General features: G+C 43.8%; 1 protein-coding gene across 2 annotated transcripts in view; it reads right to left on the reverse strand.

Annotated features, from left to right (window-relative positions):
- Positions 1 to 15,914: 15,914 nt before the first annotated feature.
- ZNF706 (zinc finger protein 706) overlaps positions 15,915 to 21,787 on the reverse strand; it is a 54,092-nt gene continuing 48,219 nt past the window's right edge. For both annotated transcript variants that reach the window (XR_003943705.1, XM_030217425.1), the window contains one exon: positions 15,915 to 16,209. The gene's annotated coding sequence lies outside the window, so the exon portion shown is untranslated. The remainder of the gene's footprint in view (positions 16,210 to 21,787) is intronic.

Below are 21,787 nucleotides of genomic sequence, written 5' to 3' on the forward strand. Positions count from 1 at the left end.
CCACTTTCTGCCTGCCAACCTTGCTCAGGACCATCTCACTCTACTTATTCAGCTTGAGTAGACAGCACACTGTGAGGACTTGTTATCCTGCTCATCTTTGAGGAATTCAGACATCAGCAACAAAGGAAGCAGAGACCGGGCCCAAGGCTGGGTATATAAGCAAGCCAGTAAAAAAAAAAACAAAAGAAACACACACACACACACACACACACACACACACACACACACACACACACACACACACACAAAACCCCCAAAAGCTGGAAAGCAGCGAGCACAAATGCTCGCAGACTAAGTGATAAAGTTCCAGATTTGCAAGTTTTAACAGTGGAGGTAGACTTCAAGTAGATAGGGATGCATTTCAATTAAAATATTTAATTGTGATTAATCGTAAAGTTAAAGACAGCAGTCCATGGAGGGGGGTGGGGGCACACTTTTCCTCTCCCTCCCCACATTAGATACATCTTTTCTGGTGGGGATGCTGAAGCTCCACCAGTCGAAGAAATCCATTGACAAAGCTGCCCCCTTCCTTCTTGTGCTCCCTCAGGAGCAAGGTAGGCAGTGGGGTGCCTCCAGCCACCAATGCTGGCACTCCCCAAACATGCTCAGTTCATGCATGAACTGAGCATGCTTGGGAAGTGCAAGCATTGGTGGCTGGAGGCATACCGCTGACTTTGTTGCTCCTGAGGTAGTATGTGGAGGAAGGCAGTAACTCAGGCAGTGGATTTCTTTCTGCCTGAGTCACCCCCTCTAAAGCTGCAGTACCTGTTCAATGGCCACCAGTCATTTGCATTGAGTGTCACATGTATGATTACCTCCCAAGATGGTAAGAGGTCATATGTGTGTGCTAGATGAAAAGAGCTCCTAGCTCTCAGAGAACGAGTCCATTCTGTTGAGGCTAGAGTAGCAGACTTGGGGGAGTTCAGGGAGACAGAGAGGCCTGCAGGGACATTGTAGAGAAGTCCCACCTCCGATCTGGCAGTCCCTTTGCTGCCTTGGAGAAGGGGGGGTCTTCTAAAAGAAGAACATCACCCGGGTGCAGTTGGAAGTAATCCTATAGCCAGGACCAGCACACCAGGGGATGCGATATCCTCTCACACCAAGGATGTGTCTCCAGGAGCTACTGCCCAGGAGGGAGTGGTTTGGACGACTGTTGTAGTTGGTGATTTGATTATTAGGCACGTAGATAACTGGGTGGCTGGTGGACTTGAGGATCACCTGGTCACTTGCCAGCCTGGTGCTAAGGTGGCAGACCTCACGCATCACCTAGAGTGGGAAGGAGTAGGAGAAGTGGAAAATCAGTGGTCGAAGCTGAAGGCTGCTATAAATATGGCGACTGATCGTTACGCAAGGAAAGTAAACAAAACCAAGAGAAACAGGAAGCCTAAATGGTTCTCCAAACAAGTAGCTGAAAAAATACGAGCAAAAGAGGCTTTGTTCAAGAAATACAAAAGAATGCAATGAGAGGATCATGGAAAAGATTATTGGATTAAACTCAAAGAAGCGAAGAAGGAAATATGGCTAGCGAAAGCGCGAGCGGAAGAAAAAAATGGCTAAAGATGTAAAGAGAGGTGACAAGACCTTTTTCAGATATATTGGAGAAAGAAGAAAAGATAGGAATGGAATTGCGAGAATGAAAGATAATAGGAATGGCTATGTGGAAAGTGATGAAGCTAAAGCAAACGTGTTAAACAATTACTTCTCTTCAGTATTCACGGAGGAAAATCCTGGAGAAGGACCACGGTTGGCTGCCAAGAGAATATCTGGGAATGGAGTGGATAATGCGCCATTTACGGCAGAAAGAGTTTATAAACAGCTGGAGAATCTGAAGGTGGACAAAGCTATAGGGCTGGATGGGATACATCCCAGGATACTGAAGGAGCTCAGGGAGGTCCTGGCGGGACCTCTTAAAGATTTATTTAATAGATCTTTAGAGACAGGAGAGGTTCCGCGAGATTGGGGATGAGCGGATGTGGTCCCTCTTCACAAAAGTGGAGACAGGGAAGAAGTGGGAAACTACAGACCGGTAAGTCTCACGTTGGTGGTAAAAAAAATAATGGAGTCGCTGCTGAAAGAAAGGATAGTTACCTTTCTAGAAGCCAACGGGTTACAGGACCTGAGACAACATGGCTTTACCAAAGGAAAATCCTGCCAAACGAATCTCATTGACTTCTTTGACTGGGTGACCAAGGAACTGGATGAAGGATGTGCGCTAGATGTAATCTACTTGGACTTCAGCAAAGCCTTTGATATGGTCCCCCACAGAAGACTCATGAATAAGCTAAAAGAACTGAACTTAGGACCGAAAGTGGTGAACTGGATAAGAAACTGGTTGACCGACAGGTGGCAGAGGGTCGTGGTAAACGGAATCCGCTCGGAGGAAAGGAAGGCGTGCAGTGGAGTTCTTCAGGAGTCGGTGCAGGGGCCTATTCTGTTTAATATATTTATGAGAGATATTGCTGAAGGGTTGGAAGGAAAGATTTGCCTTTTTATGGATGACACGAATATAGCCAATAGAGTGGATACCGTGGAGGGAGTAGAAATGATGAGAAGGGATCTCCAAAAGTTAGAAGAATGGTCGAGGGTCTGGCAGTTAATATGTAATAAATGAAATTCCCAACACAGGCTCACACTCCCTGTGTAATTATAATGTGGAACCCCCACTCAGTTGTCAGCTTAATCCAATGTTTTGAAAGTGGAGAAAAAAAGCTTCAGAGTCGCCACCCAGCCAGTCCAACTAAGCAGACTTGAGCTCGGCGTGCTATCATATAGCTTAAAAAAAAAAAAAACAACAACTCTACTCCTACATGTATATTGAATTTCAAATCACCAAATACACTATGTGCACTGCTGTTTACTTTGTGTGTCCACTGTAACTTATATCAATGTACTGTATACTGCTAGTGAAATTCTTAAACCATCCAATATTCTGTAGAATGCAAATCTATCAAGTCTATCAAGAAGGTGTCACCCAAAACCACTTAGCTCGGTGCTGTCGCTCTAGTGTTCCTCTCCAGGCGGCACTCTCCACTTCATAGCCCGACAGGGAGCCCCCGTTTTGCTGGTGCTGCGTCAGAGGTTGTTTCCAAACTTTTTCCGCACAAAATTACATCCACATGTATTCCACTCCATTTCCTGCTCAGACTTACTACAGGTTGGTTTAAGAATTCCACTAGTGAGAGGTCACGTGATGCGGTGGAAGCAGTAACAGCGTTTTTGTGCTGCTCCGAGTGCCCTGCTCGCTCCCGACCTAAACCGCCACAGAAAAATTCATAAAAAACTGATCGGGCACTGTAGGAGAACGGAGGAAGGTGCATGGAACAATATCTCATTCCTATGCCGCTCGGAAGCACAAGGAAAAGCTCTAAAAGCGAAAAAGAAAAGCTACTCGCGGCAAACAGCGATTCCAAGATGGCGACCGCATCTCCGCGAAGTGAGGCCGAATTTACCGCCTGACAGCTGGCGCAACTGGTAGCAGTGGTAGGAACCGCACTGGAACCCCGTTTTGCCGCATTAGAGGGCCGATTGGAAAAAATAGATGGCACATTGGCGGACATAACAAGCAGAACGGCAGAGGTCGAAAAATGAGTATCGGACCTGGAAGACGCATGGCAGCAACGCGAACCGGATATAACTAGCTTAAAGCAACAGCTAACAGTCCAAGCAGAGAAGCTAGATGAACTGGAGAACAGGACCAGGCGATGCGACCTCAGACTGGTGGGCCTGCCTGAAACCATACCGGACAAAAACCTGGGCACAGTGCTGGAAACATGGCTCTCCAAAGAATTCGCCATATCAGACAGCAGAGGCCATCTCTGCATTGAACGGGCCCACAGACTGGGGAGACCGGGTCAGCCTGGGTCTAGACCCAGAGTGGTCATAATAAAAGTTCTCAACTATCTCCATAAAGAAGAGATTTTACAGGGGTACCGACAGAAAAGAGACACCTTAAGATATGCGGACAGCCAAATAAGAATATTCCAGGATTACTCAGCTAGTGTGCAGGAGAGGAGACGAAAATTCCATCCGATTTGCTCCTCACTTATTGATAAAAACACTCGGTTTATGCTCCTGTACCCAGCGACGTTGAAAATCATGAAAGATGGAAAATGGATAACCTTCACCTCAGAACAATCAGCGACACAATTTATCAATCAGGAGCTTACAGCACCTGCAACACCAACGTGAACTTTCATCAAAAGAACTGTGGTGAGCAGACTCTGTACTTGATAAGACCATTTTGCCAGGTCTGATAACACTCTCGAGAACTCAAATTTGCCAGAGGTTAAATGTAATAATGGTGGGTCCGGGGGGGGGGGGGGGAGTGGGGCACTCAGCACATTGTGACTAGGCCTTGATGGGGAATGCCCTTTCAAGGTATTTCTTGGGAGAAGGGGAGGGGAAGGAATGGGTAGACCTGAGGATAGGAGGAGGGATAGGGGTGGGGAAGGGCACGTTAAAGGGAGTAATTGAGAGGATAATTAGTGGGGCAAGGGGGGAAGATATTACTGGTACCTACAATTACATGAGAGCTAGATCGAATCTTGGTCTCCAAATACAACATGTATGCTCCTGGGGAGAGGCTGGGCCTCCGGGGGTAAGTCAGGAAATATTATTGATAGTATCCTCAAAACTGAAGAGACATTAGCTGCTCTGGAGTAAGGGTCTTGTCGTGGAATGTTTCAGGCATCACATCGCCAGTGAAGCGATATAAGATCCTATCCCAGATACGGCGACGCAACATAGATTTTGCATGTTTGCAAGAAACAAAACTATCAGACATTGAGCATGGGAAACTTTGTCAGCAGTGGGTAGGCGAGAGCCACTTCTCCTCGGGCAATAGGAAGAGCGGGGTTGCAATACTAGTACGCAAAGGGTTACTTTGCACCACCGCCCTAATATATAAAGATTCAGAGGGACATATAGTGTTAATTCCTGTTAACTACCAAGGTCAGAGCTTTTATTTGTGCGTGATATACGCTCCAAATTCTTACAGCCCAGGTTTCTTTCAGTCTTTAATAGCGCTAGGGCTGCAATACACTGATGCCCCCTGGGTGTGGGCGGGAGATTTCAACCAAGTGCAAGACCCGACCTTGGATAGATCATCGCCCGCAGCTATTCCAGGGGTGAGCAAGGGGAGGGGGATATCTGCACTTTGTAAACATCTGCATTTAACTGACCCGTGACGCTCTCTCCACCCTACCACAAAAGACTATACCCATCAGTCCAAGGCTTCACCAATCTTGGTCTAGAATTGACTATATCCTCATATCACAATCTTGGTTTTTTAAAGTCCAGCAGGCCGTTATTGGTCCTATGGAAATTTCAGACCATAGTATGATATGGGTAGAACTTGACTTAAGGGGGGGAGGGAGAGCAACTAACTACTGGAGATTCCCTGCTTACCTTCATAGAGACAAACAACTTTTAGATCACCTATTGGAAAAATGGAAACTGTATGAGGACACGAATCAATCTTCATGTGACTCACCTGTATTATTCTGGGAAGCCTCCAAAGTGGTTATGAGAGGGGAAGTGATAGCGTTTCAAAGTGCTAGGAAAAAACGATTAGCGGCGGGCATTTTGTGACTAGAAGCAGATTATAGGAAAGCAAAGAGAAAATATATAACACACCCCACTCCAGATAACAGGGATTCCATGTCAGCAACCCTGGTAGCGCAACTCTCTTATTCATGAGCAAGCTACGAAACAGTTAGTGGCTCGACGGCTGAACTTCCAACGCTTTGGGAATAAATCAGGAAAATTACTAGCTAGGGTGGCCAAAACACAAACATCCCAAAGATTTATCCCAGTGATAACGAACCCCAAGGGGGACAAGCTAACTAAGTTACAAGACATAGCTAATACATTCCAGGAATACTTTAAGGAAACGTATAGCGCCAAAGATAGGGTTCAGGGCCCCCTGACTCGGGACTACCTAGAAGATGCAAAAATGCCCCAATTAACAGAAATAGCCCGCCAAGCACTGCTAGCACCACTTGAAGTGCAAGAGGTTTTTAAAGTAATAAAAGCCTTACAGCCAGGCTCAGCCCCAGGCCTCGATGGTTTCTCCAATGAGTACTATAAGATGCTGGCCACTCAGTTGTGTGGAGCCTTGGTAGATTACTTTGAGGCAGTAGTGACTAGGGGATCTTTTCCACCAAGGGAGAATGAGGCCCTGATAACATTAATCCCCAAACCGAAAGTGGAATCCTATAGACCCATCTCCCTCATCAATGTAGATGTTAAGATCTTATCCAGAGTGCTGGCAAACAGACTGACGGCTCACATTCCATACCTAATAGGAGAACACCAAGTGGGATTTGTCAAAGGCCGACAGGTGGTAAGGCAGGTTCGGAAAGCACTACTCACAGTGGCTTATGGACAAGTTACGGGCGACCCCTTATTACTAGCCTAGACGCGGCTAAAGCTTTTGATAAAGTTAATGGAGAATACCTGTTTCAAGTACTCGAGTATATTGGGCTGAGTGGCTGGTTTCTAAAAGCAATTCAGACGCTCTATAATAACACCACCGCACAAATACTGATTAATGGTACTAGATCTACGCCCTTCTGGGTAGAACGGGGCACAAGGCAGGGATGTCCATTATCCCCCATACTGTTCCTTCTCTACCTGGAGCCACTCTTATGAACGATTCTCCTAGACCCAGACATACGGGGAGTAACACTCCATGGGCATCTGATAAAAGTGCTAGCTTTTGCGGATGATATGTTTCTTACACTTACCCAACCGAAAACCTCAGTCTCACGCTTACTTGAAGTCATTTGATGAATTTGGGTTTTATTCGGGTTTACAATTAAATCTGCATAAATCATTGGCTCTTCCGATTCAGGAGGGGTGGGAAGACTCATTCCCCTTTCAGTGGGTCGCAGGTAACCTTAAGTATTTAGGGGTCTACATCCCAAAAGATTTAGCGAACTTGTATAAAGAGAACATAGGCCCATTGAAGAATAGAACAAAGGAAATTTTACAGGGTTGGCAGGGAATTGCAATGTATAATATGTTCATCTTCCCGAGGTGGACGTACATCTTCCAGATGATCCCTGCCATACTGGGATACAAAGAGGAGAGGTGGCTCAATAAAACCCTCACTGTTTTCTTACAGCGGGGTAAACGGGCACGCACAGGTTTGAAAAATCTTATCAGGCCCTGTTCGGGGGGGGGGGGGGGGTGGGGTGGGGATTAGGATTGCTTGATTTAAAACTTATAGCGATAGCATGTGGCCTGCGGCACTTATCAGATTGGTTTCGATCAAAAGAGTTCTTCTCTTGCACAAGAGTGGAAACCACACTGATGGCCCCAATGGACTTTGCTTATTGGCTCCATGCCCCAGCAAGGGAACTCCTATCACTGGGACAGTATGGGTATATTCTAAATCCCTTGCGTAAAGCATGGAAATGGCTGGGTAGGATGTACAAATGGAATAAAGCAATAACTCCACTGCTTCCTATTAAAGGTAATTTAGCATTCCCAGAGGGGGGAGGATCCGCTTTGTTTAAGAAATGGGAGATTTGTGGCATCAGATATTTGTTTCAGGTGGTGTCTGAGACGGGGTATATTAAACCCTTCAAAGTCCTGTGTGAAAAATTTGGGCTGGGACAGAAAGACTATTTTCAATATATACAGCTTAAACACTATGTTAGATCATTACCTGCAACAGACCTTACACAGCAAATATGGGACTCCATGAATGATCTACTAGCCCTAGAGGCCCAATTAAAAGTGCCACTCCGCTATTTCCACCGCCACCTTCGAGACCTGCAGGGGACTTCAGATTACACATGTGTATCACAACAGTGGCACCAAGAACTGAAGTGGAAGCCCAATTCTGAGCAAATAAAACTGTGTCTGACGGGCGTGCACCAGATGACAGAGAACGTGGCATGGCAGGAAATGCAATACAAATTTAGTTTGCGGCTGTATATCACGCCACACAGGGCTTTTAAAGCGACCATCAGAGCCACAGATGATTGCCCAAAGTGCGGACATGTGGGAGCCTCCTTGGGACATATGTTTTGGTTCTGCACAATGGTGTTTCAATTCTGGATAACACTGGGACGCCATGTGTCCCAGATGTGGAAGGTACAGTGGCACCCATCACCAGGCCAACTCTTTGAGGTTTATAACATCCGAGGAAAGCCACCCCAGGGGCTAAAAGCTTTTTTGAAAAGGGCGACCCTGATGGGCAAACGAACAATCACACAATTATGGTTACAACCAGAGCCGCCTGGGGTCCCACAATGGAGAGGAGCTATGATGCAATGTTGCATGTTGGAAAGGAAGAGAGTGGGAGACCTAGCTTCAAAGAGGGGAGACCAATTTTGTAAAACATGGTCCCCGTTTTGGGACACCCTCACGCCAGTTGGGAGAAGCAGGATTTTGAACTGTTAATAGGTCCAGTAGGGGAGGGTAGAGGGGGGGAGTGGGAATAAAATGAAAAATGAATATGCTTATTGTGTGATGTTTAACACGAAGCGTTTATTATGTATGTTTATATGTTGACCGCTGTAATGGGGTCTTTTTTTCTGTGTCACCAATAAAAATTGTTTGAAAAAAAGAATTCCACTAGTAGTGTACAGTAGATTGATATAAGTTACAGTGGACACACAAAGTAGATAGCAGTGCACATAGTGTATTTGGTGATTTGAAATTCAATATACATGTAGGAGTGGAGTTTTTTTTTTTTTGAAGCTATATGATGGCACGCCGAGCTCAAGCCTTACAGTCTGCTTAGTTGGACTGGCTGGGTGGCGACTCTGAAGCTTTTTTTCTCCACTTTCAAAACATTGGATTAAGCTGACAACTGAGTGGGGGTTCCACATTATAATTACACAGGGAGTGTGAGCCTGTGTTAGGCATTTATTATATTGAGCTTGCGTGTATTAATATTAGTTAAAATTTAATGCCAATAAGTGCAGAGTGATGCATTTGGGGTGCAGAAACCCAAAAGAGAGATACGAATATGAGGGGAGAATTTAATAAGCTCAACTCACCTTGGGGTGTAGGTGTCCGAGGATCTGAAGGTGAAGAAACAATGTGAAAAGGCGACGGCCGTGGCCAGAAGGATGCTAGGCTGCATTGAGAGGGGTAAAACCTACAGAAGAAAGGAGGTGTTGATGCCCCTCTACAAGTCATTGAGGCCCCATTTGGAGTATTGTGTTCAGTTTTGGAGGCCGTATCTTGCTAAAGATGTAAAAAGACTGGAAGCGGTGCAAAGAAAAGCTGCAAAAATGGTTTGGGATTTGCGTTGCAAACCGTATGAGGAAAGACTTGCTGAACTGAACATGTATACCTTGGAGGAAAGGAGAAACAGGGGTGACATGATAGAGGTCTATAAAATAATGAGTGGAGTGGAATGGGTAGATGTGAATTGCTTGTTTACTCTTTCCAAAAATACTAGGACTCGGGGGCACGAAATGAAGCGAGAAAGTAGTAAATTTAAAATGAATCAGAGAAAATATTTCTTTACTCAATGTGTAATTAAACTCTGGAATTAGTTGCCAGAGAATGCAGTAAAAGCAGTTAGCTTAGCGGGGTAAAAAAAAAAAAAGGTTTGGATGGCTTCCTAAAGGAAAAGTCCATAGACCATTATTAAAATGGACCGGGAAAAATCCACTGCTTATTTCTAGAATAAGCAGCATAAAATGTATTATATTGTTTTGGGATCTTGCCAGGTACTTGTGATCTGGATTGGTCACTGTTGGAAACAGGATGCTGGGCATGATGGACCTTTGGTCTGCCCAGTATGGCAATATTTATTGAACAGGTACTGCAGCTTTGGAGGGGGCCTCAGCCCATTCTCTCTCTCCCATATATGTGTTTCCCCCCACCCATTCTCTCTCTCAAATGTAGCCCTCATGACTTCATCCATTCTCTCTCCCAAATGTGGCCCCTGTGCAAGCACCCATTCTCCCTCTCTCTCAAATGTGTCCCCCCCCCCCCCCCCGTGCGTTCACCCATTCTCCCTCTCTCAAACATGCTGTGCCTCCCCTCCCACGGTTGCTCTCTTGCTCTTGCTGCCCACTCGTACAGTCCATCCAGCATCTCTCTCCCCCCACCAAACCTTCGCCCTGCAGCAGTATGGAAATTCTGCATCGGCCTGCATCAAGCCTTTGCTTTTGACTCGTCCTGTCCCCTTCTCAAAACAGGATACTGCGTCAGAAGGGGGCAGGCAGGCCACAGGGAAAAGCCCAATGCAAGATGGCAGCGTTTCAATACCGCTGCTGCAGGGCAAACATTTACTAAAGGAAAAATAAAAAGGTAAACTGGGAAGGGAGGGGAGAGAGCGCCACCAGCAGTCTGGGAGGGTAGGGAGAGATACCGGAATGATTGTACATGCATGTGGGTGGGCGGGAAGGGGACAGAGGGCAGTTAACCGTTAATCATGATTAAAACTTTTAATCTTAACATGCAGCCCTCTCTCCCCTTCCTGTCCATATGCATGTCGGTCTGGCATCTCTCCCTACCCTCCCAGACAGCTGGCAAAGATTTACTATACTTTCTGTAGACAGCAGGATTGACCAGGCACCACTTGGGTGGCTAACCTTAAAGCTATTTGCTTCTTTTGCATTGGCCCATCCTCAAGTAGAAGAGTTACTACTGCACATGAATTGGTCAAGATGTGATGGCCAACCTAAGGCTGTCCCTTATTGTGGTTTGGTCTAAGCAATAATGTGAAGAGCAATAAAAGCTTTGTAGCATCTTTGGTGTGGACAGCTTCCTTCTTTGTTTGGTCACCTCTGCTGTTTTGTTTTTCCTGTTCAATACTAATAGAGGCTAGTTCTGTTTTTTTTTTTTTTTAACTTCAGATACAGTCATCTCCACCACCTCCACTGGGAGGCTGTTCCATGCATCCATTACCCTTTCCATAAAAAAGTATTTCCTTAGATTACTCTTGAGTCAATCCTCTCATCTTCATCCTATGTCTCCTCAATTTCAGAGCTTCTTTTCAACTGAAAAAGACTTGACTCATGTGTTAAAGATACATTTAAATACATCTGTGGCAATTATATCTCCCCTCTTCCAAAGTATTCATATATTAGATCTAAGTCTGTCCCCATACACTGGATTTAAACTTTAACCATTCATAACCTGTCTAAGCAAATATCTAGGCAGCTTACAAAATGACACAATCAGGTGGAGGACAACAGACAATAAGATGAATTCTCTAAAGTTTGGGAATTGCAGGCACTAACACGCATTAAGTTTGGAAATCAGCTCTGAGAGTGTAAAGTCCACAATGGTGCTTTCTGAAGGGGCTCAACTTTAATGCTAATGACAAGGTGTTCTTGATGAAAACAGCCCATAGCTCTGCCCACTACCCATTTTAGTAGCCACACTCTGGACCAACTCCATCCTGTTTATATATATATATATATATATATATATTTTTTTTTTTTTTGGGGGGGGGGGGTTCTCTAAAACTGTACACAATACTCTAAATAAGGTCTTAGGTTTACAGAGGCACTATCACCTGTTCTTACAGGTCATTCCTCTTCCTGTGCACCCAAGGTATAGCATCCTTCTGGCATTTACCAGCAATTTTTCTACCTATTTAGTCATCTTAAGATCATTAGATATGATCATGCCCAAGTCCTGCTCTTTTTTCACACACAGAAATACTTCATCCCCTATACTGTACTTCCCCTCAGGTTTTCGCAGCCCAATATATGACCCTGTATTTTTTTTAGCATTAAATCTTAGTTTCAAAATTCTGGACCATTCCTTCAGCTTCACTAGATCCCTCTTCATGTTATCTATCTTATTGCAGATTTTGGTATCAACTGCAGAGGCAAACCTTACCAGACAGCTCTTCCACAATATTACTCCCAAAAATAACGTAGGGCTTCCCAATCTTTTGTTGGCTGTAACCCCATGAATGCGGCTAAATAAAATTGTGTGACCCCCTGAAGGTGCAGACTAATGATGGACCTATGGAAAGCCGACTATTTGGGGTCCTGACCCACAGTTTGGGAAGCTCTATGTTAATGGGACCAAGAACTGATCCTTGCAGCACACCACTGGCAACATCCCTTTCTTCAGAGTGAGTTCCATTTACCACTACCCTTTTGTCAGAGTCTACTCAACCAGCTCCTAATAGAGTACTCTCAGTACAGATAGAAAAGTGGACTAAGTTACCTATGTGGAACCACGTCAAAGGCTTTGCTAAAGTCTAAGTACATCACATCTAGCACACTCCCGCAATCCAATTCTTTGGTCACTTAGAAATTAATCATTCTTCTGACATGTGGTCAAGACCATCAGGAAAATCAATCCATAGCAAGACTGCATACACACTTTCAGCAATAGAAGCCAGGCTAGTGACCATGCAGATCAGGAAACAGCTATGCTTATCCTTGTCAACCAGGCAGATTAGAGGAAAAGACACTGCAGCAGCAGCAGCAGCATCGTAGGACAAGCAGTCATGTTTGGCCTCAGATATGCTGGACACCACCAATGAAATACATGACCAGGTGGCAGGCAAGTACCTTATATCCCAATGTTCAGGATTGTACAGATCTAAGACTAAGATGGGCATGCTGTTTGTTAAAAGATGATATGAAGTCAATTGCCTGGAGATTGTGGCAGATATAAGGTAGAGGAGGACTAAGGACAACATTGAAGGCAAGTGTCAGCTGAAGAGATGCTAAACCTGTGCTACACTACCTATACATACCAGTTTCTTCTTGCTTTAAGTAGTATGCTAGAGCTCAGAGCTTACACATAGCTCCAGATTCTGCCAGAAACAAAGAAAATTAAGAGGAACTGGTAAAAGTATGTGGTTTAGAGGCACTGCAGTTTCAGTTTTGGCTAAAAGCTTTCGGTTTTGGTGGCAGTTTGTCAGCCTCTAATGGGGTTTCTGAGCCTCTCAGCAAGCATACCCTAGAGTCTACAGGTAGCTCCGACATGAAGCTAATAGCAAAGCTATTGCCATCAAACCCCACACCAAATGTCTTAGCTCCATTAACAACTGGGATGAAATTTATCCAAAAACTAGAAGGCCCACCTTATATCTTTTCCATTTTGACCACCCGGTAATGTGGGGACAACAGTGCCTGGATAACAATCGGGGCTCTAAGAAGAGGTTGCAGACCCATCAAAGTCAGGTACTAAAATCCATGTTCTGTAGAGCTATCTGATCCAAAAATGATCCATGGACACCAAGAGGGGCATAATCAAAAGGGGCACCCAAGTTTTCCCGAGGACATCCCGGCGAAGACGCGGGAAAACCCGACTATCGAAACAAAATGGGCACCCATCTTTTGTTTCAATAATATGGTCGGGGATGCCCAAATCTTGACATTTAGGTCGTCCCTAGAGATGGTCGTCCTTAGACTTGGTCGTTTCTGATTTTCGGCGATAATGCATCTCAGAAACGACCAAATGCAAGCCCTTTAGTTGTGGGAGGAGCCAGCATTCGTAATGCACTGGTCCCCCTGACAAGCCAGGACACCAACCGGGCACTGCAGTGGACTTCAGAAAAAGCTCCCTTACTTTGTGTGCTGAGCCCCCCAAAACCCACAACTGTACACCACTACAATAGCCCTTAGGGGTGAAGGGGGCACCTAGATGTGGGTACAGTGGGTTTGTGAGGGCTCGCATTTACCACCACAAGTGTAACAGGTGTGTGTGGGGGGGGGGGGGGGGGGGGATGGGCCTGGGTCCACCTGCCTGAAGTGCACTGTGCCAACTAAAACTGGTCCAGGGACCTGCATACTGCTGCGATGGACCAGAGAATGACATTTGAGGCTGGCATAGAGGCTGGCACAAAATATTTTAAGTTCTCTTTTGAGGGTGGGAGGGAGTTAGTGACCACTGGGGGAGTAAGGGGAGGTCATCCCCAATTCCCTCCGTTGTCATCTGGTCAGTTCGGGCACCTTTTTGTGCCTTGGTCATAAGAAAAACTGGACCAGGTAAAGTTGTCCAAATGCTCGTCAGGGACGCCCTTTTTTTTCCCCATTATGGGTCGAGGACATGCCCATGTGTTAGGCACATCCAAGTCCTGCCTTCGCTACGCCTCCAACACGCCCCCGGTAACTTTGGTCATCCCTGCAACGGAAAGCAGTTGGGGACACCCAAAATCAGCTTTCGATTATGCCAATTTGGGCGGCCCTGGGAGAAGGACGCCAATCTTCCGATTTGTGTCGAAAGATGGGCATCCTCTTTCAAAAATAAGCCTGCAAGCTATCTGACCTCAGTCTCTGATAGAACTGTTTACCATTTTCACGAACTATATGAGCAGCTGCACATGAGAAAATAGACCAGTGACAAGGGTCTGGAGCTGCATGTTCATTCTATGGAGGGGCAAGGGAAAAGGGATGGAGTGCAGTGGCCACCCACTGCATACTATAGCAGAAGACAATAGACCATCAGTATTCTTCGAGTCTTTCCTTCAGGAGGACGGTGTCCTCACAATCCAATACTAGCAGATCCTACCAGTTGCATTGATTAAGCATATCTTACTTGTATGTAGGGCACTATGCAGTTGCATGCTTAAAGTGCATAACATGTTGGTTGTATTTTAACCTCGCTTGTTTTCAATATTTGTACCACATAATCTGTACATGACTTCATACAACCATTTAAAAACACCATTACATAGATCTGAATGTTTACCGACGGGTCCCTTCTTACACATCAGTTGATGGTGGATACTTATAGCCCGCTTCTCTCCCTAAATTTAGGTTCAGACCGGTTAACTATTACCATAAAAAAGGACATCAGTCCAAAACTACGATAAAACAAAAATGACTACAATTTCATAACAAAAATTTTGGAAACAGATACAGTTTCAGCTGTTTATGAAGGGCAGCTTAGTAAACAGGGCCCTAAGTTTTCGTGGGGCAATAGAGGGATAACAGACTTGCCTGAGGTCACAGGGAGCTGCACTGGGACTTGAACCCAGGTCACCAGGCTCAAAGCACACTACACTAACCATTAGACTATTCCTCTACCCCAACAATAGAGACACATGATCAAATTTACAGAAAATAAGCCTAGCCGCTGGTATTCTGAAATCAGCTGCAATTGCTTTTGAGTAATTTCAACATACAAAGAATTAGACAAGAAACCTGATGGAAAGGGAAAAGGAGTGGAAGTTTCCTTGCCACCTTACCATTTTTACCGTTCTTGTGGTCAGGTCCTGCCATCTGTAGCATGGTAAATAATTCCACCTTCCCTCTTTCTCCTTAGTATCAGCTTCCCCTTCTTTCATCCCATATCAGCCTGATGAGTTAGAAAGGGTCACTGAAAATGTACAGCTAGGTAGGGCTGCCGAGAGAAGGGGCACAATTCTCCGGGCCCGGCAAGCTTCTTCTTGCTGTCTGCTTCAGAGTCTGTCCTCCCCTGCTCCTGCATGTAGCCCAGTACCCAGATGACTGCAATTAGTGCGATATCACGTTAACACAATCATCCAGGTCCTGACTCCCAGCACGGACAGGAGAGGACAGACTGTGGGAGCACTAAGTGGCTTGCTGGTGCCCCCCCCCCCCCCCTTAGAGGCAAACACAGAAGGGTAAAGGGGAAGGTTGGCTTGTGGTGGTCCAGTTCTGCCCCGGGCCTGGTTATTTCTCTTGGCGGCCCTGCAGCTAGGATTCGTAGTAATAGGTGGCATTTTTGCCAGCAGTTTTTCTGCACATGAAAATCTGGTGCTTCCTCTTTTTCAGATGTTCATCCATCCCCTCATGTGTGTAGTTAATGTATGCATTTCAAAGCTTACTTTTACAGAAAAGCAATACATACATAGACTTGAAAAACTTTGAAACAAAACTATCAAAACACTGCAACTATAGTGCACTCTCAGATCTACAAATCATTAACCAGAACTCCTTAAAGAGAAAGGATCCTTCTTAGAAAATGCACAGCCAGAAAACTGCTCCACATATTGCTTGATGTAAAATCAAAGTACTACTTTTATTAAAAGAATTATATTACACAATGAACATTAATTACAACTATTTAAAAAACAAAAACCAGAACATTAGAACAGATACAGACCGATTTTCAGCATTCCCATTCAGGACAACTGTACATTTACATAAAGTATGTCTTTGCATGAAGCCCAACAAGGTCCATCATAATTATGAATATTTCCATAGTTCTTTCCTTACGATTATCAGCAGTCTGTAGCAGCTGTACATATTAAAGGCTTCTGGAACAGTAGAACAGTCAACAGGAGGCATGATTCATCTATAAAAAAAATTAAACTATCAGTGATAAGCTGCTGCATAATTGTTCCCTGCTTGTGCTCTCAATGCAAGTAATTTAAGTATTTTTATTATAGAAGTTCTCAATTCTACTCCTCCAGACCTACAAACACGCTTACGGTAGGAACAGTAAATCTATGCAAAGATCACAAGGATGCATGTATATTATCAAACAAATGCATTTGACAAAAAAAAGTCTTAGGATATGTTTGTTGACCTTTATAAAAAAAAAAAAAAAAAAATAGATCTGATGCTCTTCCTGAAGACCAGTTTATGTAGATATCCAGAAAATAAAACAGCACCCCCTACCTTAAAGGACAAATATTGAGGACCTGTATTAACATGCCATAGGGCTTATATCAGGGGTTGGCAACCTCGGTCTGAGGGCCACAACCCAGTCAGATTTTCAGGAGGTCCCCAATGAATATGTATACCACAATGCTATCTTAGGTTAATTTCAATAAATAGTTGCAGTAAATTTATATAATATACTCAACAACTGTTACAATTATATCCATCTTTATTACATATTTAAATATCATAAATCTAACAATTGTCTAAAATTCCCAATATCTATTGGGAATTTTAGACAATAACTGTTAGATTTATGATATTTAAATATGGAAACAATGAATATGTATGAGATCTATTTACATGCACTGCCTCCATTGTATGCATAGATCTCGTGCATATTTGTTGCAGACTCAAGTAACTACTATAATTTTCAACTATCATATAAATCTGTTATTGTAAACAAAATCAGGTATATTTAAAAAAAACATATCACCAACTTATTCCAACCATTCCTCACCATCTCATATACTTCACTATAGCAGCCATTATACTACTATATTAAAAAATGGCATACCGGTGGGTCAGTTTTTACAGATTCGTTGAATTTGTTCAGAGAAAAAGGACTATGTTGAACAAGCGCAGGAGATGAAATTACGCTTTAGGCAGCGTGGGTATCCAAGTTATTCATAGAGCATTTAAAAGGGTTTATAATGCGCAACGACAATGGTTATTTCAACAAGGTACTAAATTTAATGACTCTAGAACATGTGTGTTGCCTTTTGTGCCACACAGACACTGTCAGGCAGATTATTAACAAACATTGACCAGTTTTGAGAATTCACCCAGGACTTCAGATGTTACTCCGTTTTGCTTACCGTCATGGACAAAATCTTGGGGGGAAAATTAGTGAGCAGCAGGACCTCTCAGAATACGGAAGGTGGTCATTTCAAATGTAGGAGGTGTAGATATATATATATTTTTTTGTTACATTTGTACCCCGCGCTTTCCCACTCATGGCAGGCTCAATGCGGCTTACATGGGGCAATGGAGGGTTAAGTGACTTGCCCAGAGTCACAAGGAGCTGCCTGTGCCTGCAGTGGGAATCAAACCCAGTTCCCCAGGACCAAAGTCCACCACTCTAACCACTAGGCCACTCCTCCACTCACAAGGTAGATAGATTTTAATGGGAAACTAAAGCAAATGTATAAAGTTTAATGTGTATTGGAAATTCAGTTATCTGACAGCTTCGCTATCTTGTATCTTTTTTAGTCAAAACTCCTGATGAGGCAGTTAGCAAAACACAAATTTGTGTAGGGTTTGACAGAGCTAGGTACAGGACAGTAATACATTACGATGGAAGAAACTGGATGGAAGATGGTTGAAAATAAGAACAATGTTGTTGGATAAGTCGTAGTGGACATTGATCATGAAATCAGTGGACTAAGCGGAACTGCAGACCTTGAACAGCAAGGATATTTGCAAGACTGTGGAGACTATTATTGAACATTCTAGATAAGTAGTGGGCTACTCACAATTATTATTATGGACATAACAGAATAATATCAAGTGGAAGTGTTTATAAGAAAGTGATTGAGGTTGCCTTGAAGAATACGTTAATACTTAAGTACAACTATACTGTATAAGTTACAGCACACAATTAAGATGTAAGGCAAGCAGTCCCTATTGGGTTGAATGTGGTATGGATGAAGTGTATGAGATAGTGAGGAATGGTTGGAATATGGTGGTGAAGTTTTTTTTTTAATATCATATCTGATTTTGTTTACAATAAAAGATTTGTATGATAGTTGAAAATGTAGTAGTTACTTGTTTGCAATAAACTTGTACAGCGCTGCGTAACCCTGGCAGCGCTATAGAAATGCTAAGTAGTAGTAGTAGTATAATATAACTAGATTGAAATCAGGATAGTCATATACTGATGTGCATATTTGTTGGGGAAATCCTGAAAACCTTACTGGGTTGCAGCCCTTGAGGACCAAGGTTGTCCACCCCAGGCCTAAATACTAGGAATAAAGATTATGCATTTAGAACACATTGCTTTAGTACATATGTGAAGTAATGACATGCACAGCACGTGCAAATGGAAAGTTCAAATAGTGCATGCACAGTAGAAGTTTGGTACAATAGCACAAAGGGAAACTGGTGCCTAACTAAATGGCTAGTTGGCCTGGGGGGGGGGGGTGCTCAGTTACCCTACTCCCCACATTCTGTAAACCCCCTACCAGAAGGGCTCATGGCAAACAGGCAGAACTCCCTTATCTCTTGAGGTCCCACCATTCAATGCTGATTTAGCAATGCCTCGCATACACACAGTTCAAAGTTTACAGCAACCTCTAGATGTGGCCACTTAAAAAGGATACTGGACTGATAAAAGGACTGTCCTCTTGCCCATTCAGCATAGGCCCTTTTGGGAGCCAGGTTAAAACTATAGCCTCCCACACTAGTCAACTACTACTGCAGTCCTCTTACAGTTTACTAGAGCACCCAGATACAGCATTTACAAAGGGCCAGATGCACTAAACTTAACGAGCCATTAACGAGCAAGTAGTAAACCGTGGCATGCACTAAATGCTTCTCCGAGCCATTTCCCGATCACGGTAGCAGCTAACGAAAACAAAATGCAGATGAGCAAATTAGTACCCCAATGTGTATAAATCGTATTGTAATAAGATGCACTACCATTTTCCGATTCCCTTACCGTGGAAACCCTAACGGGAGGTCTGCACCTCTCGTTGGGGCTGCTGTGAGGGAATCGGAAGGAATAAAAAAAAGTGCTTGTCAGGGACGTCCTTCTAAAGTGCCTAACAGACGTCCTTCACTCACTTAAGCTGCAAACGTCCAAGTGCTCGTCAGGGACGTCCTTTTTTGTTTGTTTTTTTTGAGTGGACATCCATAAAGGATGTCCTTGGCATGCGCAGAGCAGCCGGCATAATGCTTGGCTGCTCTACGCATGCTCGACTGTTTACTGATGGAGTAGAGAATGCAAGTGAGCTACAACGAGCAGTTCGTTTGCATTCCTTTTCCTTGATGCATGCCCGTTCCTTACCGATTCGCTAAGGGAATCGGTAAGGGAAGGGGCTTTAACAATTTTTTAGTGCATCTTCCCCAAAATCAGCCAAGTTGAACAAAAAAAAAAAAAAGAGATTTAATTCCAATGCAGTAAACACTTTGACTATTGCAACTCTATCAAGGCCTACCCCACACCCAACTTCAAGTACTTTAAAATACTTCTGTTAAATGCCTTTATGGTGCAAAAAATAATGCTGACTTACTCTGGAATAGTGGCTCCCTATTATGTATTGCCTTCCTTATAAGATTCTTAGCTCACCATATCTTTTGCTCTAGCTGTCCTCCATTTATTTTCAGCTTAATTCCCTACAAAATTTCCCATCCATTATATAATATTCCGCTTTGGTTGAAAGCGGGATATAAATGTGACAAATAAAAAGGTCTGCTATCCGAAACCTTTTGGTTACCCTTAATTGTTCTGTTTACCTGTCTTATCTAGATTGTAAGCTCTTTGAGCAGGGACTGTCTTTTGTGTATGGTGTACAGCGCTGCGTATGCCTTGTAGCGCTATTGAAATGATAAGTAGTAGTAACATAGTAGATGACGGCAGAAAAAGACCTGCATGGTCCATCCAGTCTGCCCAACAAGATATACTCATATGTGTATACCTTACCTTGATTTGTACCTGCCTTTTTCAGGGCACAGACAGTACAAGTCTGCCCAGCAGTATTTCCCGCCTCTCAACCACCAGTCCCGCCTCCCATCACCGGCTCTGGCACAGACCTTATAAAAGTCTGCCCTCCACTATCCTCGCCTCCCAACCACTAACCCCTCTTCCCCCACCTGCTCGTTGTTCCATCACATCTCCAGATGTGTTCTCATGTAGCCCAACAGTTTTCAGTGCTATAGCACCCACTCTCTGGAATTCACTTCCATTCATTTAAAATTTAAAGCAGCATTAAAAAATCTACTACTTCTGAATAGCACTTCCAGCTTAAATCCACCTGTTTGTGGATCCACTAGCCCCTGCATCTCTCTTGTTTCATATGTGCGCTGTGTATTTTTGGTTTCTTCTGTTTCTAATGTATCTTAGTATAGTATCCTTGCTAGGCTGGCTCTTATCCATTCAGATGCATTTCATTTTCTGTTGTAAACTGTATTGTGAAAACTTGTGAATGTGAGCTATGACTCTCTCAATGGTTGCCATGTAAGGTGATACTTGGTCATCTAACAGTATTATTGATTGGTGGGGGCCTCCTTGTGGTGGAGAAGCCCATCATTACCTGTTCCCTCAATGGCTGACACCCTGTGTTTGAACTGCAAAATCTTCCTTTGAAGATCTCCATAATGACATCTAATTAGAACACTTTCATTTTACTGTTCTCTCTAAACAAATAGAATATTCGGCAACAACTAATCAAACCACCCCTTCTAATTAAAGACACAGGTGCAGAGAGACTGGATAGTATTCCCAGAGCATGCTCTGCATGCTTTCCCACTTTGTGGCATTATGAATTAGATGTCTGCAAGTATTCTTTTCTCTAAACACAGAATACCGAGATGAAACAAATTATGTCTTTGCTCAACAGTAAAAGAACTACTTACCTGTATCAAATGTCCTCTGAGGAGAACAGAATGGGAATCCTTACATTTGGGGTGATAACTGAGGAAATCCACATGGGAAGCTCTCCAACACTTTCTAGAAATGTTAAGAATGCCTCAGAGCATGTGCGCTTGCTCCCACATGCTACTGTTGCTCAAGACCCCTCAGTCTATTGCAAGCTTTTAGAATATAATTTGAACACTTGCTACAGTTAAGTAACTTTTTTGAGAAGCTGCTAGATAGCTGAATCCTCACATATAGGATTCCCCAACTAAAGTCTTCCTTCCACAAAGGAACAAATGAACCCAGAAGTGCTGCAACAAGCAACACCCTAAATTGTTTTAGGCACCCTGGAAATGAAGAATGGCCTAGGAGGGCTGAAGTTGGATTCTAAAGCCCAAATACATTCAAGATTGTCTTGCCAAGAGCACTACTGCATCATGAGTCCTGAAAAGTAAACATATGGACTGGTCTAACCACCATAGCTCTGACATTGTGAGCTGTGACATGATCTTTATACCCGGGCAAGTCCAACTCTAAAGTAAAGGAAATGCACACTCTCCAGTTGGCTAGCAAACTGCACTTACCAACAGCAGCCCCATCTGGTCTGGGTCAAATAGAACAGAAAGCTGGGTGA

This window comes from Microcaecilia unicolor, chromosome 1, assembly GCF_901765095.1.
Source record: "Microcaecilia unicolor chromosome 1, aMicUni1.1, whole genome shotgun sequence".
In the NCBI taxonomy this organism is placed as follows: Eukaryota; Metazoa; Chordata; class Amphibia; order Gymnophiona; family Siphonopidae; genus Microcaecilia; species Microcaecilia unicolor.